Genomic DNA, 24,416 nt, shown 5'->3' with positions numbered 1-24,416 from the left:
TGTGATTCAACATATGATAAAATAATAATGCTCATACATAAAATTGAAATATTAATAAATGCGTGAAAAAGCAAATTTCAAAAATGTATTAAACTGTAATGTATGAAGAAAGTTTCTTTAGGAAGTGAACATGCCTCCCCGATCTTGTGACAGTTTGTGTCTTAGAATTCTATAGTTCTCTTCCACTACCACAACCTGTCGAGAGACCTTTCGGCTCGCCATGTATTTAGAGTGCCCTCATGTCGCACAGACACTATAAATTTACAAACATTCATGCTTTCTTCGTGATTCGAACTCGGGCCCTTCGGTACGACAGTCTGGTATTGTAACATATATCTCGCATAACCCTTTATCATGCATCTTATTTCGCGCCTTCTACCATGTATCCTGCCACTTATATCACTCTGCACCTCATATTATGTATCTTGGCATCTGCATATATCTGTATCCACAGCATCTTGTATCATATATCTTGCAACATCGTGTAACATGCCCTTAGATATGTTCTTATGAATGTCCCCTTATACAACTCATGCACCCCATGTTCCTACGTAAGATGTATTTAGGCATCTGAATATATATGTATCTTCTGCACAGTCTATCTGTAACCACCGTAAGTTCTTATGTATCATGTATCTAGGCAATAGATAAAGGTGGACATGGCGCTATACCGATTAACCGTATTGGTAGAGGGATGGTGCCCACGTCCTCCGTCGCATGTCGCATGTCGGTACGACAGTCAGGTTCGCCAGCCACTATCCCGGTTGGGCGGCTACGTTTTTTTAGTTGGATATTTTTTCGGGTGACTTTTAAATTTCAGAATTTAGCCTACAGATATGATTTGAACAATACTTATGCTCTAACATCTCTCTTCAATGGGATCAAATTAACTTGTTTCATAATATGAAGATCAGATATATCATAATTCAGCGGTTATGCGAGTCATCCTCGCAGATTCAAATTTTCGTGGTAGTGTTTTCTTGTCTCTTATGTTTCACTTTTTATAGAGAATTCTTTTTCATAAAAATGTACATATTTACATGTTTATACTTTGGCTGATACTGGGACTCTAGTTCTGTAACCCTAGAAGACATGTAGTAAGTTGTCGCTGTAGCTAAAATACGATTAGCATGAGAAAACGTTTTAAACAACCTTTCATTGAACTGTACTTTTAACAAAATACAGCTTGATTTATGCTACATATAACCACTGCTTGTGGCAAAGGAAATTAAATAAGAACAATAAAAAAAATTACATATTGATCAGTAGTCTAAAACTCTGCAATTAAATACTAAGTTATTAAACTGCCTTAATAATTTAAGAGACCTTACGTTAAAGTATCGGCGGCGGAGAACACAGAGTCGACAGTTACTACTAGCTAGAGCTGGCAGAAATCTAAACACACTGCGCGAATTCCGAGAGTATTCTCTGTCAAGATCTGAAAATCTCAGCTTGAATACACTTACAAAATTAATTTGCGTTCTGGTCAATATGGAAAGAAGTTTGAGATCTAAAGCATAGTACCTCCTTAGTTTAAAATAAGAACTTTAACATTAAAAAAAGTAATATTGATTTCTAAAATATTGAATAATTTTTTGTGTATTTTCTCCTTGTGTTTATTGTAGGATTTCTTTGTTACTACATCATACAACTTTCTATCAATAAACATTTAATTATCAATCTTTTAATATATATAATTTTTTTGTAAACAATAGGATCTTCATTATGCTAATGAAATACAAGCGCATATTTGGCTATTGACCCCCAGTTCATCTCTTGATCATCATTGACCTGTTGTAAGATTTCAACAGGCCCCCAGGGCTCATTTAGCGATCCTGCGTTGAAAAAATACTGCGTTGAACTATTTCATGGAGCCACAGCTCCTGGTAACTTTTTAGCAAGCTCACTTCAATATTTCTTCCTATTATATCATATTTTTGCAGCATTTTGCGCAAAAACATTTTTAAGACCAAATAGGTCTTACGTCACATTACTTCTTAGCTTTTCAATTTCTATTTCAATTATATATATATATTAATATTATATATATATATATATATATATATAATTTATTAATTATGAATTTCAATTTTTAGTCTTTGTGAAAAATGAGCTCTAAATTCTTACTTTATGTCTTTATATATATATACATACAGTGTGTGCCGTAAATGTAGCCACAAACTTCTAGGGTAGATGGGGCTCATAAGATTAAGAAGTGCATAGGAACCCATGCCCAGAAACGTCACTCTACGCCGCCACGGAATGCTCTACAGGAGAGCGCTAGTGGAAAGTGAGGAGCTTTAGCTACCATACGAAGAGCATGGAACACTATACGAACGGACAGCTTGCAGACTTAGTGTGTGGAATATAGGTTCCTGAGTGAGCAACCTACGTCGGAGATAGAATTACTAAATGGCCAGAGTGCGACGCCATAAATGAGATTAACAGCTGGAGGACAAAATAGCAAACGTGCAAACACTAGCAAAATACGCTCTGTCTAACCTTCTCGTTTTGTCTGCTTAAATACTCTCTTCGCTTAATTTGCATCACTGGCGAGGAAATGCGAAGGGGAATAAGAATTTCAGAAAAGATACCAAGATTAAAATAATTAATTATTCAAACTAAAGGAAACCCTGAAATGTGTGTGCGGCGTGTGGGGTACTATAAATATGTGGCGAGCCGAAAGTCCTCTCTAGAGATTCGTGGTAGAGGAAGAGAAGTGGTAGACCCCTCGGACCCATCCCGCCGGTGTGCTCTCCATCAAAATTGCGGGCGGAAAAGTCGTACTGTCACCTGTATGGTGCTCAAGACTCTTGCCAACGTCAGGCGCAGTCTTGCTCTCGTTGCCACGAGGAATTTTGTGGACGTATTCTACTGACAGGCAAGTGAGATAAGTCACAACAACATTTCTGACTTGGGTTGGATTCCAGGCAAACCGGCTGGCTGCATGGGGTTTTCGTGGTTTTCCCCGTATGTAACCTGTATACGACCCAGTTTCCTTTAGAAAGTCCTCTACGAAGGCATCCATCCTCTTAGCAAATATAGAAAATAGCCCTACTGCGCTTTGCCATTATCAACTAAACTAAGAGACTTATACACCAATGCGGCTTACGCACTCAAGAATACCGCATTTAACATATTCTTCTCTCGATGATTAAACTAACGGTTTCAAACCGTAGGTGCATACTCTCAGTTAATAAAATTAGGGGAATATACCCAAGCAGCTTGGCTAGAATTATTTATTTTTATGAAATTGATAATGTTTGAGTGTAACTACTCTTACGGTAGGGAAACAAACAGAAAATGTGAATGAATGGTGGGCACGCAGGGCATTAGAAAAATGAATTAATAACTCTCTGCAGTGTAATATAAGACGAAATGCAAAGTTAATTCTGAAACATTTTGACTACTTTAGGCCAGTTGTTAAATCAATAAACATATATTTACATTGTTTTCAATAGCATTAATGCCTGGAATGTTGTTGAACAAGCAGAAAAAAAGTAACTACATTGCAGCAAAAAGTTTATTATTTAAAAACCAATCTGAAACTATTTGAAACTAATTATAAAAAGCACTTTTTTCTTGAAAAGGAAGTTTTATATCTGCAGGTGAAACATAAAAACTTTTCGAGTGGAGAACTTGGAGAGTGTTGTATTAAAATTAAAGTCAGGTCCTCGGTAAAGTCGTCTTTCTTAATGCTGCTCATTTGGAGTCCCATTTCAGGAAGTTTTAACCTAGAAATGAAACCAAATCACGAACTGAATTATTAATTGATGTAAGAGATATCTAAGAAATGATACATTTAAATAACGATATCAATAAACTCATCCAGAATGAGCTTTTATGCGGTAAGTTAACATTTATTGGTTTCATAGATTTGCCCAACATTACTTTGTGTGAAGATAAATTTCACTATTTTCATTTATTCGAAATTACAGTACGCTAATGGGTTTAATAAATGGGTTTTATTCTTAGCGTATTTATTTCATTTCTCATTTTTCACCGTAATGTATATGCTACAGACGATACTTGATATAATTGCTTGATATTCATAACACAGTATCCACTGCATTTTAAAATCATTTTCATTGCAAACACATTGAGTTTAATAGACGGCAATTTTTTATTGGTAAGTGTGATAACAATTCTAAACTTATTTAGTAAGACAAAAAGCTAATAGTCAATCTAATAATTACCGTGTAATCCGGCGTATAGCCACAGCTGTAATTTCAAACGACATTTTTAAAAAATTTTTTTAGGTATATTCTCCGTATAACGCGCACCCTTATCGTTACGAAGAAACGTTCTTGCCTGCTGGCCGAATTGTTTTTAAGTAGAAACTATAATTTTGTCTTAAAAATGTTTTTAAATTCTTTTTAACTGTATTCGATATTTTTTGTTTTTTTGTATTTTAAAACTTTGAATGAAAGTGTGTTGAGTGTTTATGTATTTTTGCTTTGCCGCGAAGTGAGAACTGAATTAATTGAATTAGAAATTTATCTCTAATGAAATTTGAGAGAACAAGTTTAAATGAAATGCAACAAAAAATTTGTATAATTTAATAGGCCATACAAGGAAGTCATGTAGTATCTACATCAGATTTTTATCATTATATACCTATGTTTTGATAAACATTTAGTAAGCGAAATTAAAAATTTATATGAAGCATTTTAACTTTCTTGTGCACAGTAAAGTATTCGTGAAAAATATCGGTTATCAGATATCAATGGAAATATCCATTTGGATTATCCCCCAATTCATTTTGATTACTTTTTTTCATGGCATCTATACGTGGTTATTGCCGAAAATATCGCGGACGAAAACGTCGCGGAGAAACAACGCAAATCATCGTGGGAGAAAAGAAAGCAAAGGGAAAACATCGCACATCTAAAACATTGTGGTACAAAATATCGTCGTCGAAAATAAAGCGGTTCAAAAACTTTAAAAATATCCTCGTCGAATATATCGCAGTAAAAAATAAAGCACCTACAAATCATCCCATGACGATAACATCGCACACGTGTGTTTTTCAGGTTTTAAAAAGTTGTAAATACATATTCGCATGCTTATTTGGACGTCCAAGAAATGTTAGCGACACTTTAAGAATAAACTGAAACAAAACGAGATATAATTTTCACCAAAACAATACAATATTAACAAATGTAAAAGAAAATAATTTGATAATTAATTAAGAAATTTTTATAGAGGTAACCTCATGCAGTTATTTATCTTCATTTTCCTGTATTTTTCATGAAAAATTAGGATTAAAACTTTATAAAAAAAGATTAATTTATTAATGATCTTTGTTAATTAACTATGTAAATTTAAAATTAAGTTTTATAAGTTGCGTTAATTTTCTACTCATTTCCATTTTTAAATGCTTAAATTTTCTTCTTATCTTTTAACAAACATTTATTATTACATTCAAAAATATGAAATACGGAAGTAAAAGAATCTCTCTTTCCAAACTGAGCTCCTAAATCAATATACGAACATGCATTTACAACTTTTAAAAGTTGAAAACGCATGTGTGCGATGTAATCGTCATGCGATGATTTGTTGGTACTTTATTTTTTAATACGATATTTTCGACGGCGATGTTTTTAATTTGCAAAGTTTTTGAATCGCTTTATTTTCGATGACGATATTTTGTAGCGCAATGTATTAGAACTGCAATGTTTTCTGTTTGCTTTCTTTTCTCCCTCGATGTTTTGTATCACGACGTTTTTGCCTTACTTTGTTTTCTCCGCGACGATTTCGTTCTCGATGTTTTCGGCGGACACTCATGATGTCTCCTCTTACATACTTAAGTATGTATTTCGTCTAGCTAAAAAAAAAAAAAAAAAAAAAAAAAAAAAAAAAAAAAAAAAAACCGATTAGACGTGGAATGTTGACATTTTGTATATGGGGCTGCTATAATATATAATTGTGCAGCTTCCTTTTTCATTGCAATTAGCAGCACCAAAAGTATTTATATATAAAAGAATTTCCCCAATTACCGTCCTTAAAAATCCTTAGCCGTCTTTTACACTCATTTCCATAAATTAAGGACAATGCAAAATCAGGCTAAGGAAGAGTTACAAGCAAAGCAAATTTGACTTATTTATAAAACTTATTTAATAAACAAAAGGTAAAGAGCAAAAAAAAGATGCTATATGTTTGATATTATTAAAAAAATTAGCGATTTTTTCTCCCTGGAGCAAATAAAGAAAAAAAAAAAAAACTATTTACAAAAAACCAATATTATATGGTTGGTATGATTGTTAGTACATTGTATGTCTCCCAGACAATGCAATACAGTCCGTACAACGCCTAGGCATGCTGAGTATCAAATGATCGATCTGATCTTGGGGGATATTACAGCATTCAAAACGCAATGCTCTCCGAAGTTCCGGTAGACATGTAGGAGGAGGTTGACGGGCTGCAACTCGTCCGCGAAGCATGCCCCACACGTGCTCTACTGGATTCAAGTCCGGTGAGAATGCTGGCTAGTCCATACGGGTGATATTCTCCGATTGAAGGCATTCGCTTACGATGTTTGCACGGTGAGGACGGGCGTTGCCATCCATAAACACAAATTGTGCGCCCATGGCGCCCCGAAATAAATGTACATGTTGTTCCAGAATGACGTCCCGATAGATTTGGCGTGTCATGGTTCCAATTTGAACGTGCAGGTCAGTTCTGGAACCCAGAATAATTCCACCCCAAACGAGCACACCTGCACCACCGTAACGGTGTCGTTCAATGATGTTTCCTTGGTGGTGACGGGTACCTGGAGCTCTCCATATGAAAGTCCGGCGAGAATCAGACTGAAAGCTAAACCTGGACCCGTCGGAAAACATCACACAAGCCCACTGTTGCGGTGTCCACAATGCATGCTCTCTACTCCAGGCTAACCGCAGGCGACAGTGAGTTGCATTAAGTGGAACGCATCTGATAGGTCTACGAACATATAGACCAATCTGCCCTAAGCGTCTGTACACGGTCTGCCCTTGAAATTGTCGTACCAGTGTCTGAAGAGAGTTGACGAGACAGGTCTGAGGCTGTGCTCCGCCTGTTTCTTTTGGCAGTAACTGCCAAATACCGGTCCTCATTCGGCGTTGTTACTCTGGGGCGACTCTGTGCTGTAACGTCTACTCACATTACCATCATCTTGGAATCGTTGCCAAAGCCTGGAGATGACACTCTGGGCAATTCCAAGTTCGTCTGATACTTCCAGTTGGGTACGCCCACATTGCAGACGGCCGATAATTCTACCACGTAAAAAATCATCCAAATGCGTCGTTTGTGTCATAACTATTCGGTTATTGCACTGAAATGCTTATAAAGCACCAGCGAACAATTTTACTTCTTTGCCTGTATTCCTTATATATCACTCTCTTACACTCTCGTCATTGTGACGTACCATCGGTGTCATTTGGTTACTTTCTGGAATTTGCATATGATTCTTGAAGATGTGTGTAGTGATTTTACAGGTGATACATTTATTTTAGAGCGATTCCCGCTTGACTCCGAATTATCCTTAATTTATGGACATGAGTGTATTTTCGCAACTGTTGGTCTTAGTATTATACTTATTCCAGTCACAGAAGTGTTTTAAATTACGAAAATATTCATATTTAACAATTAAATAACTAACTTTTAATGTGGTCTCCCGTTTCTACGCTTATATTTATGAAAGTTTTATATTCGTTACGACAAAATAAAAATACAAGAAGTTTGAATCCTGTACGACAACAATTGTGTGGGACATTTAATTTCATATTCCGAAATTAGTTATGAATGAAGTGCAGCAAAAAATATGTATAATTTTATATGCCATGCAAGGAACTTATGTGGTGCCCATATCAAATTCTTTGTTTTGTTAATAAAAATTTTCAAAAAACAAATATTCTGGCCCGTCACTGGATCTTTCATGTATTTCGCGTGCAACCTGAGTTTGAGTCCATTGGCTTAGAATACTGGATTATGATTGAAATTCATTTCTTTAAATAGTATTTATAAATTTGTTCCGTAACAGAACCTAAATGGGTTTTTTAATCATTTAATATACAGGGTGATTATAATTAAAGTTTAAGTTTAAAAACGCTATAAAAAAAGAACCACTGATGAAAATGATGTGAAATTTGAAAGGAATGTTATTGAAGAAGGCGGAAAGCGTATGGCAGAAGAAAAAATTTAGTTTCGAAAGTTAGCCACAGATGGCGCTGTAAGCGGCAGAATCACGACGAGAAATGATTCGTAAAACAACGGCTAAGGTGGAAGTTACACATTAAAACGTATTGACAAATTAGAATTGTTGAATAATTTTATTTGCATGACTGTACATATCACATCGAAAGGGACAAATCGGTTTCAAGAGTTTTGCGGCGACGTACCGCATAAGAACCATTCATCAAAGAAGTTCGGAACTGTCGCGAGACTGGCGCAAAACATGTTCAATATGGTGTCCACCATTGTGTGCAACAAGTTGAAAGCGACAAACAGCATGTTCCACAACGGATCGCAGTGTCTCCGGGGTGATGTTCAGAATGTGTTGTGAAATGCGTGCGTTTAATTGCGCTAATTTGCAATTGGAGCACGGAACACAACATCCTTCAGATATCCCCACAGCCAGAAATCACACGGAGTAAGATCAGGCGATCGGGACGGCTAGGCTGTAGGGAAATGACGGCTGATAATTCGAGCATTTCCGAAATGGCGCCTCAGCAGCTGCTTCACGGGATGTGCAATGTGCGGAGGAGTGCCATCTTGCATAAAAATGATTTCATACACACATCCATGCTGTTGCAGAGCTGGAATCACGTGGTTGCGCAAAAGAGACGCATACCTCTGACCACTGACGGTTGCGATAACAGGACCGGAAGCACCCGTCTGCTCGAAAAAATATGGTTGTAGGATGAATGATGCCATAAAGCCACACCATACCGTGACCTTTTCAGAATGAAGTGGTACGGGGTGCGTTGCCAATGGATTTTCTGTTGCCCGTATTCGACAATTCTGGGTATTCACGTATCGTGTCAGATAAAAATGGGCTTCATCTGTCCACAAAATTTTCCACGGCCATTCATTATCCACTTCCATGCGAGCCAGGAATTCTAACGCAAACGTCTCCCTAGCTGTCAGGTCAGACGGAAGCAACTCCTGCACATAGCCAATTTTGTACGGATAGCATTGCAGGATGTTTCGTACAATTTTCAGCACCGTGCTCGTGAGCCTGTCCAATGTTCGGGCAATTCCTCGTGCACTGCACGGTTGCACACCACCGGCCGACCCCTCCTGTAATGCTGGGGCCACTTCTTCAACTACCGTCGAATGCACTCGTTTTCTCCCTCTACCAGACTGCACATCAAGCGAACCTGTCGTTTCGAATTTTTGCATCATTTTCTTTAGACCTACGACACTCATTGGACCAATGCCTTCTTTTATACCCTTCAGTGTCCTGAATTTTTGCAGAGCTACTCTTGCACAATCATCATTCTTGTAATACAGCTTTACCAGCAGAGCGCGGTCCTGCAGTGAAACACCCATGGCGAACGTCTGAGACGCAAAATGAGGAACAGCCTGGTACCTGACGGCTTTATAACACTGAAATTTAATTAACATTTTAATTTAGGTCTTCTTCCGCTTGCAGCGCCATCTGTTGCTAACTTTTGAAACTAAATTTTTTCTTCTGCCATACGCTTTCCGCCTTCTTCAATAACATTCCTTTCAAATTTGACGTCATTTTCATGAGTGGTTCTTTTTTTATAGCATTTTGAAACTTAAACTTTAATTATAATCACCCTGTACTTTGCAGGTCATAATTTATGCAGAAAACAGGTAAAATAAAATAATAATATTTAATGCCTGAGTTTCCTGTAATGTAAGTACGGTTTCACGAGTTAAATATTCCTACATTATTAGCATGTAGCACTGTATCAAAAGAATTCATACGTACCATATCTGAGATTTATCAGATAAATTTGACACCAGCTGAAAAGAAATAATAATTTCATTAGTTCATTAATTCGTTCAATACTTCATATACGTGCAAAATGTATCCAAGAGTTACAACTGACACAATAATTAATAAATGCAAAAAATTATAACTGAGATCAGACATTTTTGCTTGCATTCATTTGAAAATATAGAATAAGCATCTTAAGATTATTATTGCTTTAATAAACATATTTCTACATATATATAGACCTATGTTAGATCTTTTATGAAGGTTTCTTACTACAAGGGAAGTAATTGAGGGTGTTTCATATTGAATGGGACAAAATGAAAGCCTGTAAGTAATTTTGATATATCAAATTTACTCTGAAATTATATTTATTCAAGTTTCTATAGATATTCTATGTGTGCCCCTCCGGTGACACGGCTAATGCGGTATACCAGTTTTTGGCACATTCGTGATAGAATATCCTTTGCTAATGATTCGATCACGTCAGCTATCGGCAGCTTCAGTTGTTGTAAGTCCTGGAGAAATAGAAGCAAGAATACTTTGTCTTAAATAATTCATAGGAGAAATTCACAAGAGTTTAGATCTGGAGATCTCGGTGGTCAACAAAGCAATGGCATATCGTCTCGTAAAAGCCACGTCTCAGAAACAACACCCAGAATGGCCAGTCCAGCGATGACGTAGACTGTCGTTCAACTACCAGAGTATGCTTTTATGCTAATGTGGAGGAGCACTGTCTTGTTGCAGAGTGAAGTCGAGAACTACTTCCTCCAGATGTGAGAATAACCACCCTGATAGCATATGTAGCTAAATGCACCCGTTAATCTATTTTTCCATGAAGAAAAAGGTATCGAAAACACCAGTGTTCGAAATGGCGCAGAAAACATTTGTCTTTGGAGAATCACGTTCATGTTCTATTACACCATGTGGATTTCCCGTGCTCGAAAGTCGTAAATATGGCGATTAACTTTGGCCGAAATGTGAAGAAAAAACTTCATCTGTAAGCACAAGTCTTTTCGCGAAACCATCTACCTCCAACTTATCTTTCAAATTGCTTTACGCAACGGTTTGTCGGAAGGTTTGAATGCTTGCACCATCTGAAAGGTGTATGGCCGGAATTATAGGTATTCCGTAACAAACGCCACCGTTATATGACACACACTGAGTTCAGAACTCGCACGACGCGTTGCTTTTGTGGGATTTCATAAAAACATTTCACGAATTTTTTTAGTGACTTCGATTTCGGTTGCTGTTTCGCCTGGGCTGGTTTTTTTTTACACAAGCAGCCTGTGTCCTGAAACTGCTTCACCCACTGTTTGATGTTGTGACGATGCAGTAATTCCTTACTCTATTTCGTGCGAAAATGTGTTTGAACCACGATAAACGACGATAGTTTGGCGTATTCCAAAACACGGTATGCTTTCACTTACATGGATGGCGCCATTTTGATTAAGTGCCTGTAGCAGCGATTTCGCAACTGGAAAATGTTTCACTGTTGCCAGATAAAACTTGTATAATTGTAGTTTCAGAATTAATTTGTTTTGACTTAATAAATTAGTCACAGAATTTGTACTATGCTATTCATTTTGTTCACTCCATATGAAACACCCTTGTATTACATATCAACATAGTGCTTGTCTTTTTATGTGGTTTGAAGGTTAATTTAGTTTAAGTTCTTCTAGACAAATATCGATTGATGAGTTAAGTAACTGTAGTAAAATCGAAACTGTTTGCAGGTATGACATTAATACTTGATAATAATAAAAAATAACGATAAAAATAATAATAAATAGTATTTTAATACAAAAAGATACTAAACACAGTATAGTATATAATAAACGTATAATAAATTTCTTCGGAAATCCTACAGGTAGTAAAGACGCACAAGCAAAATTGGGAGAAAATAATAGAAGGATTTCTTAACGAAATGATAAAATTTATAATTTTTTTTTTCATTTATAAAGAAAAGTGTAATCAATTACTCCATAAAACGTGAACAATACTGATTTATTGTGTTGCAACTTATCTCACTTGTTTGACAATAACATCAGAACAAGCCCGTGGAATTCACGTTGGAAGGATTGCAAGATTGCGCTTGCCGTTGATGAGTCTGATGAGCTCGAGATTGTGGAGATTTAAAACAATAGAGCTCCCATGGTTACGCTTAAAGTGGTTGTTGCACTATAATTGCAGGGTTTTGTTATAACGGTGAAATAAAACTAAAAGATGTCTGAAGTAAGGGCAAAACTAATTCATTATACTTTCAGCAGAATATTTGAAAAGCAAATTTTTTAAGACGATATTCTAGGCAAGGGATATCAATAAAGTTGAGCTTCATATGAACAAAACTTCTAGTCACACGTCGAAATTAACTTCAGCTTATTTAGCAAAGAAACAATCAGAAAGAGGTATAAAATGCATCTCATTTAATGAAATGCTTATATCACCTGACGCTTCTCCTGTGGACTTTTGAGCTTTAGGTATTTTAAAAAAAGATTTAGAAAAACATCCATACTGAACGGACTTTTGGAAAACGATTCAAAAGGAATGGGATAAAACTGACATGACGGTAAAAAGAAAAGGTCATTTTGATAGAAAATTCGAGCCATTGAACCAAGAATCAAAGTAATCAACAGAAGCAATTACCAGCAGGAAACACGCCCTGTACGCATAAAAATTACTTATCAAAATCTTTCTTTAGAGTTGCTATATGCATCTCCACAAGTTAAACAAAATCGCTTTTAATATTTCAGAATCTATATCTGAGTTAAAAATCCTTTTTTTCACCCATTGTATCGCTCCGTTGTCTTTTTGGACTTTTTTTTAAACCTTTCCTTTTCCTTTATATTTTTCTTTTTGTTTCCACAACTTATTAATAATCTCCCATATTTTTTTTTTTTTGGTAACGCTTCGTTTTCGAATGAGTCAGTCATAATGGGAGATTTTCTTTTGCATCAGGTCCTATTAGAATTTTTCTAAGGCGAAGCCTTAGATGTCTAATCTTTGAGGATAAAAAACCTATTTTTCTATTTGGGGAATAAAACTATATAAAATAAAGTAATTTGCATGTTAGCATTTGAAGCAGAAAGTCTAACTGTATAAATCAAAATCTCGGGGCAAAGTGCATCTTACAAATAGCGCCTAGCTATTCTAATTAAACAAACATTATTGGTGATTTTGCTAATAGAAAAACAAGTAAATTATAAAACATTTTAGAATGCTGGAATTTATGTTTTATTTGAAAAATAAACACAGAAATTTTACTTATTTCCTAAAAGGCCATTTTCAAACTATAAATTCTTTGATGTACATTGAGATGGTCGAGAAATAGATTCCCGCAGTAGGTAAAAAAGCTCTAGGCTTGACAAGGAAACCTGATTTTAAACATCTGAAATATCTAGATTCACAGAGTTAAGATAGTCGAAGTCTAAAAATAAAATTATACATATTTGAAATGCATGCTGAAACACTACAGAAATAGAATTCTTTGACTTACTCTTAGCTGCTGCCGCACAGACCACATATGCAGCAAGCATGACTGCGGATACGATGTAGTTCGAGATCATCGTTGTGGCAGATGTCTTCAACTCTTTCTTTCGAAATAGCTTTGCACTTCTTGAAGGAAGCAAAATGATGCCTGCTGTCTTTACTACTACTTCTTTTATACCAAACACCAAGGTCTAAAATGCGTTCCGGAAATATGAGCTGAAATGTAATTGTAAAAAGAAATATTGACGATTCATATCGAATAACTGTTACATTAACCACTATTTAGTGGAAAAATATGTTTTGCATCCTGTTTTTCCATTAAATAGCACTTTCGTAAGCCATAATTCAATCACTCGAAAACTGTTCGTGATCTTAGACACATTTGTTCAAACATGACACTATAAAAATTTCGTTCGTAGAGTCTATTATTCTCTCTCTGATACATATTTATTTTTATAGTCGAAACTAAATATGGTTTTCGTCCTGAATATACAATTTTATGGAATATTTGTTTATAGAAGTTAAATCTGAGTTTAAACAGGAGAGTATAGGAGATAGAGGCTAGTTATAACAATTTTTGCAAAAATGCTTACATTTTTAAACATATTTAAAATTTCCTTATTTATAACTGTTATTTTTTACAGAATAATTATCACTTCATCCTATTCTAAAATAAGCATTCGGCAGTTTTCCTGGTTTTAGTACAGTAAGTGCTTTACCATGATCATTCGTTTGTTACAGCCCACCAGCGGCCGAGCGGTAAAGACGCTGAACAACGGTAGTTCGGTCCGAGGTTCGAATCCCGCGAACGGGCTGGCTGCATGGGCGTTTTCGTGGTTTTCCCATGTGTAACGTGTATACGAGCCAGTTTCTCTTATAAAGTCCTCCACGAAGGCATCCATATCTTTAGGCTGATAGCCCTCGTGTGCTTTGCCATAATTGAATAATCCAATCCAATCCGTTTGTTACAATTTGTCTGGATTTGGGACAAATTCTAACAGAACTCGGGCAAATAGTAAGAATAAAAGCTACAATATTTAAAATAATTTAGTGGTTATTATTATTTGGTTTAATGACATTGAATGATATCAAGTGATTTATAGTAAAACAAAGATAAAATTATTTAATCAAACAAGATAAAAGTCAATCTTCATCAGAACTGCAGTTATAAAAATGGTAGATTGTTTCCTCTTACACACTTAATGTGCGCCCACATTTGAAAATTGAGCATTGCATCCATTCTTCTTCATCAAAATGGCTATAGGTATTTCTGAGAATTAAACGCAACAACATTTCTGTTGCAGAAATTGTATCTGAGTTCAAAACCTTTCCTCCATTTTTTTATCTTTTTTCTTTTTGGATATTTCTTAACCTTGCTCTTTCCGTTATTTTTATTTTATTTTATTTTCGTTTCACATTAATTATATTTTCATATTCTTTTTCCAAAGCTTTTGTTTCTGGTGTGTTAGTTAGAACGGCAGATTTTTTTTTTCATTCAGCCTCTGTTAGACTGTCTCCGAGATGATGCCTTAACAAAAGGCTGTATCTGTAGTGTAAAAAATATGCATTTTTCTATTTTTTCAAAAAGAAAACAAGACAGAATAAAGTAATTTTTCATATTAATATTCAAAGAAAAAAGTGCAACTAAATGAATCGAGTTCCAGAGGGATGTTGTAGCATGTTACAACTTGCCGAGAGATTTTGTTACAATTTGCCCCATGGTATGGTTTCGAACATTTTTGTTAATTTACAAAACAAATTATATTGATTAGTAAAAAAAAAATAAAGCAGCATATTTAAACTTAGTACATAGTCGAAATAAATAGGTAAAACCATTTTTAAAAAAGATTATTTAATTTACCTTAAATTGAAATTTACGCAATATTCCCCCCCCCCCCGGTTACCTAGATAACACGGAGTACGTGCACATAACTTCTAACCAGCCGCTTCAGAGTGATATTGATTTTATTTACGTAAAAGAGCCCGTTATAAGAACCCTGTATAGTAAAGATTCTGATAAATAAATTTAAAACTCATAGCGTAATGTGCATGTTGCTTCTGATCCCTGTTCTCTAGCTCTCTTACGTATTCACTTACAACATGTTTTGTTTGTTACAGCATGTTCATGTTACAGCAGTCCTCGATTCTACAGCTAGCATAGCAAAATACAAACCTTGTGGAGCATATGCTTATGAAGGAAATATAAGAAAAATGATTCGGTTTTGAATTACTTATCTTTTGATATAATATTCATCATGCGATTCATTTGATTTTATTCATAACTCACTATTATCCTTTTACTTAGGTCAGAAATACAGCAGATGCCGCTTAATGTGATCGCAGTTACAGTTATCATTCGAATATTGTTGTCGAATTGACCAAGTCCTACCCGTTTGCATAAAAAACATATAAAATACCTCGGTTATTATCATAAGCAGTTCCGTTAAATGGATCAAAATATTATAGGATAATTTTTTTTAAACTAAGGCTGCCAAATAAGGTCAAAACAGATTGCAAAAATTTCCAACAGAGAAATGTAGCCAAGGAAGGGATTAAGTTGCCAGGAACTTGATTTTTATTTTAATCGACCATTTAAAATTAAGAAAAAAAAAAAAAAAAAAAAAAAAAAAAAAAAAAGAAGCCTTAGTTTGGCGTAGATTTGAATAATTCTGTTGATTTTGAGGGCAGTCAGACATCTTCTGCAAGAACATAATTTTTTTTCCTTCTTTTCCTTGAATTAAAAATATCGTGGAAACAACCACTGATGTTACATTTTTTGCCTATATTTGTAATTTTACATTGGAATCTTCTCTTTCAACGAGGAATGCCCTCCGAGGATTAAGATTGTGGTTTCAACATTTGTCAAATAGTTTTCAGACACTTTATGAACAGTTCATAAATAAACTTTTGCATTAGAAACGTTGTGAACAGTTCATAAATAAACTTTTGCATTAGAAACGTTGTGAACAGTTCATAAACAAATTTTTGCTTTTTCCTAATTAAAATGCTGTTTATAATTAATGTCAAAATGTTTCTAATTAATGTTAAAATTATATTTGTGTTATTTTATTATTTAGTTTTATTTATAAATTATATTTCTGTTGTAATACTTCTAACTTATATGTTTAAGTATTTCATAATATGTGTATGAGAAAGGTCATGAACAATGACAGGACATAGAAAAACCTGCAGGTTATGTCCTTGATGCTTCCTCATGTCTTTCCTCATATGATAAACTTTCTCTTGCTTCGCTAATGCATTAATGCTTTTTCTTCCACCATGTTTTCCCAGCCTTTCTTTTGAAGAGGGAGGATATGTAAGATATAACAAAATATGATGGCTGCTTTAAGAAATATCTGGCTCCCTCAAAATTAAGTATTATAAATTTTATGTTCTCCCCCTAAATTTATCTGTTCTCTCAAATTCGAAATCTTTCCATGTTACATAACAGCCTAAAACTAACCAATCACAGATTAGCTGCACTTCTACACCATACTTAGTATAAACGCTCTTTGCAAAACAACCACGTCATTCCTTTCCCTAGCTTATACCGTGCTAACATCTTCGCGCTGCTTTGCTTCTCAAGCTAAGATGCCTAGGTCTTACTTTTAAAACCAGTGTAAATAAAAATTACTGTAATTGCTTTATGATCAAAAAGTATATTGTCTACGAAGAATGATTCTAATGAATAAAATAATGATGGTTAATTAGCTGAACATGGCTTGTGTCAACATCTTATTCCTGCCATTTCACTCAGCCATCTAAGACTGCCAAGCTGTTAAAATTTCCAGTGGCGTCTATGCACTTAAAATACTATATATATATATATGTCATATTAAAAGCACAAAGGAAAAAGACGGAACACTGTAGATGCACTGTAGATGCGTGATTAGACCCATACTGAAGAAGAATTTTGATTGCGTAGTATTTAAAGAACTTGGCAGTCGAGGCAGTTTTAATTCCATTTTTATTTTCAACTGATATTTGTGGCCACAATCTCTTGGCACTCTAGTCGTGCCTTTCCACAGAAGATTTACATTTTTGATATTGTTGAGATAGAAAGCAAGCCAGCGAAATTACATCTTAGCAGAGCAGAGGGCAAAAGCTGAAGTGCATAGTTATGCAAGATGGAGGCACGCGAAGAGAAAAGTTTTGGTTTTCAAGGACAGTTTCAGTTCCCAATGGTAACGTCATCAGAGCTGCGCCGATCATAGAGTGATCTAGAAATGACGCAATGCAAAGAAGTTATTACGATTTTAGAATAGAGAGGAAGAATTAATGTTTATAGTTTAATCTATAATTTTGATTCATATATTTTTATCTTACATATATATAGTTTATTATGTTAAATGAGGTTTTGCACATATCGTCATTTAACAAACAAATTAAGAATACCAGAATTTTATTGTTTGCACCTTCGAGGAGAGCAGGAAAAAACGTCTTTTCAATAAACTATGAAAACTGTGATTTAATTTCTGATTTTCGGGGGAATTTGTATACTGTTGCGTGCACACGGTTTCGTAATAATAGAATGAATGCCCACAGAACTCATTGTAGCTTGCGAAATTTATTTTATAAAAAGGAACACTTTACATTCCTGGAATTTTCCGCAAAAATATCTGTGAAGCTTTTCTCAGTATCACAGAGCACAATCGGTAGTTGCACTTGAAATTACTGGGAACGTTAAACACAACGCAATGCAAAAAGTATCTAAATGTCGAAGCTTTCACGGGTATCTTAATACTCCGAAGTCTCTCTGAATTAACAAATGAGAGTTGATGTTCTCTCTGGTCTTATATAGTTTTACCCCGTTCGCGGAGAAGTCTGCAGTATGTTCCATTTCCCGAAATTACTGGGAGGTATGTAAGGGGCTTGATACGGTTGCAGTTACATATTACATTACTAATGACAATTCAGTTACAGTAATAATGACAGTTACTCAGGGGACGAATAAAAACGTTCCCAAGTGATCGGCAAGTTTGGCGGCTTTTGACTATTACTCGTTAATTTTTGCGACAAAAATTAGTCACTAAAACCACTGCCTTTAGAGAGAGAGCCATTTACTCAAAATAGACTTGCCCCTGTATTCTTAGTTTTCTGTTATAGCTCCGTTTCTCTCAAGCATTTCAGGGTACAATATACAAAAGATACTATAATTTCACATATAACTTCACTCGAAGAATTTACATGTATACAAAATTCATAACAATACTCTTTGACGTTTATGGTTTGAAGTTTCAAGATCTAAAATATATGGTATACAATCTTTTTTAAATTTTCACAAATTATAACACGAACTTTTTGCTCTTTTTAAAACAAGAATGATTGAAAAATAGTTAAGCTATTTTCTATATTTTTAAAAATTTTTATATCGCAGTCTGAAACAGACGAGGAAGATATATTTTGAGTTTGCCTTTTGGCACACTTTAATGACAAACTGGTAATATTTGTTTTCGTATTTTAGCTTCAAGCAAAATACTCATTAAGCAACACTGTAGCTGCATCCAGTTTTCAAAACTGAGCAGTTGAAGAGATTTCTTGATACTCTGAGCGATGTTCCGTTATTTTTCTTTATTAGCGCAAACGGGATATTAGTCTCGAAAAACAATTTTCCGTTTTTTTCCCACTTTCTATTCTAGTCTGTTGCCGTTTGGAAGAACGTAAGATGTTAATATTTCACATTTAATCTGTCTGCTACAGATAAAAAAAACTAAACTACTTAAATGCAATAGACGCATTATTTAAAAATATTATTTTTTGCATTTTAATCTGATTTATTTAAATAAAGATGAATTTAATTCATGTTTTATTTTATAAAAACATTAAATATTTTTATAGAATAACATAATGTACTTTTTTAGTTTTTAAATATATAGAAGGTTCCAGGAACATTCTGTTTATTAACTTTAGTTGGCAACTGTAGTTGGTTCCAGGAATTGTTAATCTAAATGCATATTCATATAATATCGTATAAAATTATAACCCTGCAAAATACGCTATTCCACCTGCATCCCTATCGATATTCTCTTCTGATAAGCCATGTTAAACACTACAAGAGTCCATTTGGGCGAACGTTGAAATCTGAATTCTTTAAGGCGCTTTATGATTTTTATTTAGCTCAAAAGGTACGTTAGTTCTGAATGGGATATTAGTCTCGAAAGGCATTTTGCGTTGAATCACTATAAACGGTATATCACTTTTCATATTGTTGCCACCATATATTATTGCCCTATATTACTATATTTACAGAAATTAAATAATGAAGAATCTGCATGAATGTATGCATGCTTTTCGAATTGTGAAAAAACTACGGTACCTAGAGACATCAACTTTTGAGCATCGTAGTCCTTCACCCGAACATTGGCAACATTAAATATTTCATATTTTGTGAAACGAATTTTTGATGAGCAAACTCAACGATTTTAAAGCGAGCAGTGGCAACACTATAAGAAAAAAAACTTTTTTATCTACAGCACGCAAGACTGTCTATCGAAAATTCTAAAGATATGTTGTTTTTAAATATTTTGTGATTTTGCTTTTGAATGGAATTTTATGTGATGTAAGCGCTAAGAACGCGATATTTAATAAATAAAGTAAAGATATAAAACGTCAATAATAAAAATACAAAAAAAAGTTTTCTGAGGCCATCTTAGTAAGAAAACTGAACATTGATATGACGAACTGAGATTACTGAATAAATAAATAAATAAATAAATAAATAAAAACAGAAAATTGTATGCCAACTCTTAACTTTGCATCGAGATTTCGACACGTATACTGTTATGCTGCTTTTAAAAGTTTTGTAAATTTGCTGTTGAACAGTTTATGTGGTAAGTGAGAAGAAAATGATTCTTAATAAAAAAGCTAAGAAGACAAAAAGTTTAATGGTTTAGAGGGAATAGTGTAATAGCAGAATGGTAAACTGCGAGCTCAGCGCGATTGTTAAGCCCAAAAAACTCGACGATTAAAACCTGATACCTTTCAGATTTTTTTATTTTTGTTTTAAGCCCCAAAGTAGCTATTAGTTTCGAAATAGAATTTTGCGTTGGTTCACTATAAACGGTGAATCGCATTTGAATTCTTGCCACCAAATATTATCGCTCTGCATTTTTAAAGAAATAATGAAGAATCTGCATGCATGTATATATGTTCCTCGAATTTTGTAAAACAAAAATGGCTGTACCTAAAGCCATCAAATTTTGAATAATGCTATCCTGCATACGATCATTTGCATCTGGAAGCCTGGCCGCCTAGACGGTGCACTCTTTAAGGGAGCCTGATTGCGATACCAAAAGGCCCGGGTTCGAATCCCGTAGAAAGCATTTTGGATGTACAATTGTCTGTTCCTTCCTAAAAAGTAACGGTGGTCGCCTATTAGGTGCCTCCACAATAAAATGGCCACCACCTCTGGCCAATGCCGTTATAGGAAAGTGTCCGCCATTGGAAAAAAAAAAAAAAAAAAAAAAAAAAAAAAAAAAAAAAATCTGGAAGCCTAAATTTTGATTAAATAACAAACTGAACAATTTGAAAGCGAACAATGGCTGCACTGTTTGAAAGAAGATATCTGATAATATAATAGGTTCAAGACATCGCCAGTGTGAAAGCTCCTTGGTTACCATGCTCAGCCTTTATCGCTGATTTAGCTCGACATGCATATTTCTTTGGTTTCATTGTTTCCGACCTCATTTTTTTCCAAATTTTAATTAGCATTTATTTACAGAAGCAATGAAAAAGAAAATTTATTAGTAAGAGTGCATTTAAGATAGTACATCACAGTTTTTATTATGTATATAAAACCTTTGAAGAAATTTTGTTTCTAACTAGATATTCACGTTTTCAGTTTTACAAATATAAAATTTAATAAATCTCATTTAAATAATAAATTGCGAATTTGGAATTTCTATTAAGAAAATATCAATTTATTCGTTTTTAAATAGTACACATAAGAAGCACATTGTTACTTATTAAACAGTTGGTATTAAGCTTGTTTTCTAAGCAACTGAATTGACTTTAGGATTTAGAAATGAAATATATATTTCATTTCTAAATTCTAAAGTTAATATACAGTTATAGGTATCTAAATGAGAAAAACTTATTTTTTTGGTATGTAAAATGTAGTGTTTTTAAAAGTGATTTAACAATAACGAAACTCATTTTTCCATTATTCTTGCATTTCTGCATGAATCTAATGCAATCTAGCAAAGAGGTTTAAGGAGGGCTTTTGTTTCTGCCATACAGAAATAATTTAAAAGAAATAAAAAAGTTAGGAAATAAATGGCTTCTGCTGTACAAATCGTATATACTGCACTGATTAAATTAATTTAATAGTATGATTTTCAGAAAGATTTTGCTTTTATATGTCTTATAGATAGAATTATAAACACTAACAGAATGTAGATTTCATAATATTTCTATATAATTCTAGAATTTGATTTTAACAAAAAATGACATAGATCCATGTCATTTTTTCTTGAATTGTATTTTTTTCCCTGTAAAAGGGATATAATGCTGTTAGAACCGAGGCCTTTAATCTGGCTAAGGGCTAATTACGAATGCTTAAGTTTTGTGTGCTTTACCTTTATTTCACTTTTGTATGATTACCAAAATCCATTTTAACATTAGATTTAATTTAAGATGTGTTTGCATAATCAAGCATATTTTGAGATTTCGTATATGCATTATTTATTGTTTGAGTTGAAGAATTCTTACTTTTATTGAAGTATAAAGTATAAAAAAAGTTATGAAAATTCCTGTAAGAATAATTTCTTAGGACTACTTTTACGTTGAAGTCTACGCTAATGATACATTTTCATTCCTGTTAGATTTCACTATGTATTTGTCATGCATTTGAATTTACAAATATGTATAAAAATATTAAAAAGGGGAAGTTATTGTACATGGTTAAGATAACTGCGATAAAAATCAAAATTGCAAACTCAAATATCTGTATGGATATAAATATCCAATTTTGAATTTCGTATGGCTAGTAGATCTCTACTACATCTTTATTTTCCATTTTTTAAAATTCACGCTGTATGTTTTTTACATATGTTCCTAAAATATATTTTTGCATTTTGGTATTTATATTGTTTGATATTGTTTTGAATAAATTTGTACTTATTGCTTGTTGTATTAGATTTTACTGATTGAATTAATTATATTTTTGTTTTTATCATTTAATCACCTGAGTGCCAGTTTTTTTATCTGGTCATGAAAAGATATATTTAAACAGAAAATTTTAACTAGAATTTTTATAATTCCATATTTTCTCTTTGTTTTCATTCTATTCCTTTCATGGATTATATTTAGACTATTACAGAAAATAAAGGTAACAAAAGATTTTGCATAATAAGTAGAGGTATATTAAGTTTACATATATAAATTTTTGGTCAGTTTTTAGAACCAAGTTTATGTTTACTGCTTAATATTTTAATTTATGTACTAGCTGGATCCCTTGCTAGTAATGCAGAAATTCTTCAGTAATTGTTATGTTTAGTCTGTTCTGCCTGTCTTTATTTTACATTACTGTTAAGCTGAGCTGCTTTGTTGATTAATTCTATATTTTTTGAGTTGGTGTTGGTGTATTTAATTATGGCAAAGCACACTAGGGCTATCTGCCTACGGGGAGGAATGCCTTCGTGGAGGATGTTCTAAGGGAAACTGGCTCGTATACACGTTACACATGGGGAAAACCACGAAAACACCCATGCAGCCAGCCCGTTCGCGGGATTCGAACCTCGGACCGAACTACCAGTGTTCAGCGACTTTACCGCTCGGCCGCTGGTGGGCCGCCTATAGTTTTTGAGAAAGGCTCACCAGGTTTTGTTGCATAAGTAGAAAGGAAAAATGAATTTTTAGGATTAAATAATGTATATGATAAATGTTACAGAATAATTGTTGCTTCTTTTATTATGGAATATTTCATATGAAAAATGAAACAATGTATATTCCAGGTAACATGAATAATTATTTGAGTGTTCACTAAAAAACAGAATGAGATAACTAAAATAATGTGAATATTTTTTAGATGGGAAGGAAAGAATAAGCTAATTTATATTTAATATTTATGTGGTAAGATTTCTTATGCTCTGAGAAATAAAATAACATTTCTAAAATAATATTAAATTATTGCAAATAAGCAAAAAATTAATTAAGCTTCTATTTTAAACTTGTTAAAAATTTTCTGCTTATTAAAAACTATACAACATACTTCTCTTAAAACATCTCTTATCTTATTTAAATTTGTTCAAAAGGTAAAATAAATTTGGAATTAAAGCTAGTCTTAAAGGTTTCATATATTTCGATACAGGATTATGTATTTAAAAAATTTTGTGGTTGTAGGTGCAGCTGCTTTTTGATAGTTCAGCAGACTCCCATACTCGCCCTCAGATTCTGTTATTTTATAGTAATAGAGGCAAACATATTAAATACTGTTTTTCTGATAGAATTATTTTGAGACTTTGAGGAAGTAACTTTGTATTGTAAGAAGATTGATATATTTGTTTTTAGTAATGGCTAAAAGAAATTTGATTTTATATTTTAGGGAAGAACATCAAATAAAAGATGCTTGGGATAAAATGTATGAATTGTATTAAAAACGTATTAAATATATATGTAAAACCGTTTACGAAGTTATAAAAATGGCACCAGATTTATATGGGATCTTTGAAATAATAAACTATAGGCATTTTTTTAATATATATGTATATTTTTGACAGCAACGTTTTTGAAATAAAAGGAATAATTGTGTGAAAACATTTAGTATTTGGGGTTAGAGGCCTATTTAAGTATAAAAGCGAACTTTTTATATGGTCCCTTAGATAAAAAAATTAAATAAAAAAACTGCAAAATTTATTGGTGTATTTGAGAAGGAATTTTCTGACTGAAAATAAGTCTAGAATGTTTTTGACTTTTGCATGAAAATGCATGCATTTACTGAAAAATCTATTGAATATTTTTAACCTAACATTCACTATGGGGA

General features: G+C 33.6%; 1 long non-coding RNA gene across 1 annotated transcript; it reads right to left on the bottom strand.

Annotated features, from left to right (window-relative positions):
* Positions 1-3,505: 3,505 nt before the first annotated feature.
* LOC146996301 (uncharacterized) lies at positions 3,506-13,593 on the bottom strand. The gene is made up of 3 exons (XR_015042171.1): positions 13,443-13,593; positions 9,941-9,975; positions 3,506-3,734 (listed from the first exon to the last, which is right to left on the bottom strand). It is a non-coding gene; the product is annotated as an uncharacterized LOC146996301 (long non-coding RNA).
* Positions 13,594-24,416: the final 10,823 nt, after the last annotated feature.

The sequence above is a fragment of the Stegodyphus dumicola genome, chromosome 7, assembly GCF_044657685.1.
Source record: "Stegodyphus dumicola isolate Sdum_Otavi_A_Nest chromosome 7, ASM4465768v1".
Lineage (NCBI taxonomy): Eukaryota > Metazoa > Arthropoda > Arachnida > Araneae > Eresidae > Stegodyphus > Stegodyphus dumicola.
The sequence above is the reverse complement of the archived record's forward strand: the minus strand, read 5'-3'. Positions and strand labels throughout refer to the sequence as shown.